The sequence below is a fragment of the Peromyscus maniculatus genome, chromosome 9 (genome assembly GCF_049852395.1).
Source record: "Peromyscus maniculatus bairdii isolate BWxNUB_F1_BW_parent chromosome 9, HU_Pman_BW_mat_3.1, whole genome shotgun sequence".
NCBI lineage: Eukaryota > Metazoa > Chordata > Mammalia > Rodentia > Cricetidae > Peromyscus > Peromyscus maniculatus.
The window spans coordinates 88,250,880-88,258,755 of NC_134860.1; positions in this window are offsets into that span (position 1 = coordinate 88,250,880).

Consider the following 7,876-nt stretch of genomic DNA (forward strand, 5'->3'; position numbering starts at 1 on the left):
TGTCCTCAAACCACAGTCAGGTTTGGTTTCTCTCTCTCTCTCTCTCTCTCTCTCTCTCTCTCTCTCTCTCTCTCTCTCTCTCCCATCTATTCATCTCTCTTCTATCATTGCTCTTCATCACCACCTGTCTTCTATGTAGAAAATTATGTGTCATTATTATGTTAGTATCAAGACAAGTAGATTGATACTATATTAAAATGATATAGTGTCATTATTGAAAATAACATATAAAAGTTGCCTAATTTGAAAATTAATGAGACTATTTTGTGAATTCTGAAGTTTTGTGAGTGGAGACACACCATGCATACTGTGTTTAATAGACATGCATGACTTGTCCTTGTTCCCTATTATCTCAAACTCTATCTACTCTTCAAGCAAAGATTCAGCATTTCCAATTATAAGACAGAAATTCCAGGCTTTCCAAATAAAGATTATATTTATTTTCAAAATAAAGATTACATTATTTTATTGCTTCAAGAAAAATTATCCTTTTTGAGGTCAAAGTGTTTATTCAAAATAAAAAAATAAAAATTTTAAAATAAAAAATTCCTATCACCAAGAGGTGATATGACTACTTTGGATTATCTATTTAAGAACAGTTTTTGTGTATTAGTTTATTTAATATTGTTAATACCTAAAGATGCTATGTGATCAATATTTTAACATTATGAATAATATGTGTTGGGGTATTATAATTTTATTAAAATGCATATATTTAAATATTTAATCTACAGGAGTATGGACTAAAAGAGTTATTGAGGTATACTATTTGATGAATATCAACATTAAGATCACTTTCCATCAGATAAAGATATCATTTATTTCAAACTTTTACTTGAACTATACAAGAAGAAAGTGTTTTCTTTTTCTCTCTTATTTAGAATTGTCTGTGACTTTTTTCATCTAGCTCATAGCAAATCATTACTTGATACCATTTTCTTAATAGCAAATGAAATAATTCCACCAGCCACTAAGCTTCAATACAAATAACCCAGAAGTAGAAGCTTAAGATGAGCTAAGACTAATTTCCACGGCAAATTAGTTTACCAAGCACTTTAATGAATACTTGGATTTATGTAAACTCATACATATTTACAAATGAATGATTATATGTAAACACATACATATATATGACATAAAGTATACATATTTAAAAGATGGTAGAAAATAATTTATAGTTGTATAAAATACTTTTGGTTTTCTAAATATGAATAAGGACATATATGTCATATAAAATATATTAAAATATAATAAATATGAGAATATGCATTTAGAATGTAATTTATACACATATATATTTTAAATATGTCTTTCTCTCTCTCTTTATACATATATATATATATTTGAATGGTAACTGAAATAACTTGCATTTGGAATATATTTTATTTTGTGTATACTTAACACTTTAGGAATATTTTAGGAATATCTAACTTCATTTTATGTGTATAATTTTAATAAAAATGTAAATTGTGCATATATATGTATCAGAAATTAAAATTACTGTGCACATACATATCTGTGATTACTATGTAAATTTTAGCCACACCTGCACATTTCAAAAAAGTGGTGAATTCTATACTCTTTATCACTGTTCACACAGTAGGTTTAATATGTTATTTTGGATTTAAAAAATATTAAAATGTCTTTAAATAAAAAAAAAAAAAAAAAGAATTAAGAAATTTTGTTTGATAACTAAAAAGCCATCAAAAGAATAAATATTTAAGTCAAAAGACTAATGAAGGGGAATTGAGAGGCCAACAAGTAAACTTATTTAAAGAAAGAACAAAAAAAATGTTACCAATCTTGGAAAGGCAAAAATACTGAGAAACATTAACCAATATATTTACAATCTGACTTTAGAATTTACAAATATAAAAGAAAATCATATAAAAAGGAGATTAGGTACAATTAACTTTCCTTTATCACAAAATAAATGTAGTTCATGAGAGAATAGAACGTTATACACTTAATGAAGAAAATAAATAAATATGTCAACCAGAGCCAAGAAAAAGGCTTTCACATATAAACTTCTCTTAAGGATATCATGAAAAGGAGACATGTGTTAGAAGAAATTCTAAATCATATTTATAAGTTGAAATGAAGATGATAATACTTGATAGAACAGGAAGTGTTTATTCTAAAACTGAATAAACTGTCTATAGCCCAACTGAAAATACTGAAATATTGTAACAATATCATTATTTAATCTTTGTTGTATGACTTACAAAAGCTATGAAAATCTTAAATACACCAATGAAGTAGTACACAATAAGAAATATGTCAGTTGTTATGTAAAAATGTTAATGAGTGAATCAAAGTAAAAATATAGCATATTTGTATGTGATGAATGTTATTATTTTAATACAATCTGCTATAACTTCATGGCTTTTTACTTAAGTTTCCAAATACAGAAATACAGAAGCAGTATATGAGACCAAAGTGAACAATAGTTAAATATGATACAGAAAATGGGTGAATTTACACACTCTTAATGTGAATGTTAAAGTGTACAGGTGTTATAGTAAACAACATATATATTACTTGAAACTCTAAGAGTGGAATAATCTTAGAAGTTGATGTCTACATTACTGGGTAGATGTTCCATATTCTCCTGCCTTGGAGAGATTGATGCCCTCATCTATTTGTGGCAAGATGTTTTTTTATAAAGAACCTCCTTATAACTTAAGCAAACAATAAGTGGATAAAAAAGTAATATGTAAAATTAAATAGTATTTCATTTTTAAAAAAGTAAATTCAGTTTACAAACATAGACAAACCTGGATATTGTGTCATAAGACATTCCAGGTTTTAAGAGATGAATACCACATGGTCTTCATTTTAACGTGGAACCTAAAAGAGGTTGCAGGGTAACAACAACTAAGTGGAAGTTATTAGTTAAAGGATACAAAATTTCAATTATTCAGAAAGAAGTTCAGGGTGAAATATGGCATTTTGAATAGTTGAAAACAGAGGCTATACAGGCTGTGTTTACCAAATCAAATAAAACAGAAAGTAACATATTTATAAGCATCTTTTATAGAATTTTATGCAATTGAAACACTTAAAATGATAATATAAAAATATAAAATAAAACATCAAAAACCAAAAAGTGGTTTAAATTTAGATTTTTAAGATATAAGAGGTCAGAAAATGTATTATTAGATTATTAATGATTTAGAATTTCATCTACAACATATAATGTTTATTAAGAATTTAGAGTATAGTTTTTTTAGTTAATCACTCTATTTTTATTGAAAATAGTTTTTTCCATATATTTTAATTATTAGTCTACCTCCCCAAACTCTGCCTCGATTATCGCTACCTCCTCACCTTCTAACCATACCACCTCCCTCCCCACCAAGCCAAATTTACAATAACCAGGCATATAAAGATCATCATAATAAAATAAGATAAAAAACAAACCCAAACAGGACCAAACAAAACAAAAATCAACAAAAAAACAAAGAAAAAAGAAGGATCAAGGAAAACATATACAGACACAGAGACAAAACATAGTGACAGGCACAGAAATCCCCTAAAAACACAAAATTAAGAAACATAATATATATATAGCAAAAGACCTATAGGTTGAAAAGAAAACAAAAACCAAACCAAAACAAAACAAAAGACCAGAGAAAGTATTTTGAGTTAAAAATGTAGCATTAGTTTTTTTTTTTTTTTTTTTTTTTTTTTTTTTTTTTATAAATCTTAATTTTTAATCTATTTTTTGAAACCAGGCAGAGGATACACATTTTTTTTTTTAAGATTTATTTATTTATTATGTATACAGTCTTCTGTCTTGCACATATCCATGCAAGCCAGAGGAGGGCACCAGATCTCACTTCAGATGGTTGTGAGCCACCATGTGGTTGCTGGGAATTGAACTCAGGACCTTTGGAAGAACAAGCAGTGCTCTTAATCTCTGAGCCATCTCTCCAGCCCCTGTTTGTTTGTTTTTGTTTTTGTTTTGTTTTTTTTTTTTGTTTTGTTTTTTGTTTTTTGTCTTTGTTGGATCCTGGTCCCCATTTTTGGGGAGCTGTTGCCTTGCTTGCTGACCTTGATCAGATGTCCTTCCTATACTAATTTCCTGCAGGTTTCATTATTTCCAAACAGCTTACCCAAGGTTCCTTGTTTGCATATCCTGCATATTGGTGTAATGCTAGAATGTAAAACATCTGTAGCTTACTTTTGCCCTCCCAGGTACTTCCACTGTACTCGATAAGTCTGTATTTAAGGCCTCCTCCCTTCTTCAATAAACGGACATTCTACTGAGATGAATGACCCGCTGTCTTGTCTCTCTTTTTAATCCTCAGCCACTTGCTCAGACATGGTGAACAGGTAGTAACGTGGGTGTTGCTACAGTCTTGACTATCTACTATTGATCATGGAGCCTGTATTAAAAGCGGTTATATACCCAGTAAGACTCCTTTGGAAAACACGATTTTTCATTTGTGAGTGGTTAATAATTTAAAATATTATTTGGATTAGGGATGTAGGCTTGTGTCCACATCTCCTCAGCATCAGGATCCCTACTGGCACAGGCATCTGCAGTCCCTGCACATGTTACCCACAGTTCTGTGACTTCATATATGTGTTGTTCCTACTGTGTAAGGAAGACCACATTTCTTTGTATTTTCCATCCTCTCTGGCTCTCACAATCTTTCCAGAGAGGGGAACAAATTGGTGTACATAAACCCGTTCAGGACCTGGTGTCCCGAGGCCTTTCACTTTCTGCTTGGTCAGCTCTTAGTCTTGTATTTGTTCCCATTTACTGCAGGAGGAAGCTTCTCTGATTATATCAGAGCAAGACACATTTCTGTAAGCACAACAGAATGTCATCAGGATTCATTCTATTTCTATTTTCCATCAGCACAACAATATTTACTTTTCCTTAAGTCCCTGGCCTATCTAGTCTAAAGTTCTTGGCTACGCAAGTAGTGCTGAGGATGGGTTCCATCTCATGGATGGTGTCTTAAATTCAATCTGATGTTGTTCAGTTAGTCTCTTAAGCTTTATGCAAGTATTGTACTTGCCATTTTGCATCATATCACCATTGTAGATGGATTGGTTTGTAGCTGGATTGCTGTTTACCTTTCTCCTTTGGTAACATGCAGAGTACTTTCCAGTAAGATGAACAGCAGTTAGTATAAATGAAGGTTCTAGGTAGGTACCATCTCTGTTTCTCCATGTTCAATGAGTTGTGAAGCTCCTCTCCTCAGCAATAAGGCTTAACATAAATTTGTGTAAAGCAACCAAGAGCCTTGAGAATAGCATTGATTGTTTGGGAGTTCCCACAGGGTCCCTTTGGCAAACAAGTTGATTAGATGGGACCCATTTCCAGACATGAAGGCCTAATTTGGAGACAATGTTGAGTTTGGCCTCTTTCTCCACAGTGCTGTTGCTGTTGGTTGCTTTTTGGCTCTTTACTCTTGGGGAGGGGTTGCCACACAGCTCCCAAATAAATCACACATAGAGGCCTATTCTTATTTATAAGTCTCCAGCCTTAGCTTGTCTTGTTACTAGACAGCTTTACTTAACTTATCCCATCTATCTTTGGCTTGGGGCTTTCTATCTTTCTCTGTTCATGTATACCTTTCTTTGTTTCTTACTCTGTGTCTGGCTGGGTAACTGGGTGGCTGGCCCTTTTCATACTCCTCCTTCTCTGGCTACTCTTTTTTTCTTCCCTCCCAGATTTCTCCTTCTATATATTCTTCCTGTCTGCTAGCCCCACCTATCCTTTCTCCTGTCTTGCTACTAGCCATTCAGTTCTTTATTAGACCATCAGGTGTTTGAGACAGGCACAGTATTGCCACTTCACAATTCAACACATGCAGTATAAACAAAAGTAATACACCTTAAAATAATATTTCCAAACACCACAGTTATTTGTTGATTACCTTTTAGATCACTTTCATATATGTATATGTTCTATAAGCTTTTATTGTATTTGGTTTACATACAGTCTCCTTAACGGCTCTAGGTTTTAGTTATCAATTGCCAGCTTCTCTTCTTACCTCCCCCTTTTCCCATCTCCTCAATTGATACTTCCAGTCCAGGTCCCACTATCCATCCACAATTATCTGTTCCATTTCACCTTACAAGGAACATCTAATCCTAACCTCCCCCTAGTCCCTTACTCTACATCTAAACTCTGTGGTTGTATAGATTGTAGCCTGCTTATTGAATACTTAACGCCTAACATCAATTTGAAGGTGTGAATACCTACCAGGTTTAACGTTTATATCTGTGTTACCTCACTCAGGATTCTTTTTTTCTGGATCTATCCATTTATCTATGACTTTCATTATTTCATTTATTTTAAGATATGAGTAATATTCCATTGTTTAAATATACCACATATTCTTTATCCATTCTTCTGTTGAGGAATATACCTAATTTGTTTACAATTCTTGGCTCTTACAAATGGAAGAGCAGTGAACATGGTTGAACAAATATCTCTGTAGTAAGATGAAATGTCCTTTGGGCATATGCTCAAGAATCGTGAGGTAGATCAATGCCCATCATTTCAAAGAGCCACCACACTGATTTATATAGCGGCTATACAAGTTTGTACTCTCACCAGCAATGGATAAGTGTAGCTGGAGTTTTCCTGGTCCTGCCTGGCCCACAGTCAGGACAAATCTCTCTCACCTGTCAGTCCACAGCCATTTAGACCCAACCAAGCAAACACACAGAGACTTCTATTATTTATAAAGTATATGGTCATGGCAGGCTTGTAGCTAGCTGTTCTTATATCTTAAATTAACCCATTTCTATTAATCTGTAAATTGCCATGTGGCTCATGTCTTATCGGTATCTTAATATCTTCTTATGGCAGTGGCTGGCAGCATCTCTCTGCCTCAGCTTTCCACTTCCCAGATTTCTCCTCTCTGCTTGTCCCACCTATACTTCCTACCTGGCTACTGGCCAATAAGCATTTTATTTACACAGCATTTTATTTACACAGAGCGATATCTACAGCACTTCCCCTATTTTTTTTTTCAAAAAGGAAGGTTTTAGCTTTCACATAATAGAATTACACATAACAAAACAATTATCAAGCAAGAATTACAGTTACAATATCTAGTCCATTTATAATATCTAGTCTATTTGGCAAAATTAAAGAAGATATCCTATCTATCCTATATTTGTGAGTCTAAGTTTTAATATCCAGCTTATTTTTATCATATTTAAGAGAAATTATAACTATCTAGTCTTCAACTACATCAAAAACCTCAGAAGGATATAATATTACCTGAGAAATGGGAGAAGGATGCAAGCAACTTTCAGGGGTCTTGCAAGAGTAGACAGAGAGAGGTGGAAGCCTGGAGAGTCATCCAAAGTTCCTCTGTAATGTTGGGGCATTTGTCTTCAGCCCATAGGCTTAGAGTCTCTCAGTCACTTTTTTCAGTGTCCTGTAGAATGTCTGGCAATTTCCTCTGTGAAGCAGGAACCTGAAGGACCATTTTGTCAAGCAAGTTTCAGTGGTCACCTTCCTATGGGTCCTGCATGTCCAGTTGATCAAGCAGTCCAGGCAAGAACAGTTTCTTGCTCAAAAGGTTATTTTTGCCAAGGTGAAGATAAACTCCATCCATATAGAGTGTCTTCTGGTGCCCATCCTCTTCTCTGAAGTAAATCGGTGCTGCCAGGAGCAGACATGTCTTATTGTCCAAAAAGTCTAAATTTTTTAAAAATTTTAAATGCCATATTCTGTAGGTCTTTGAAGTATTTGAAGATTACCTATCTATCTGAAGTATATATACCTAGAAAACTTAACTAACATGCTATAAGAAGACTAATTATTAATCTGTATTCTGTATTTCTTAATTATCCATTAAAATCTAAATGAGTTACATAAACATAATACCTCAAACAA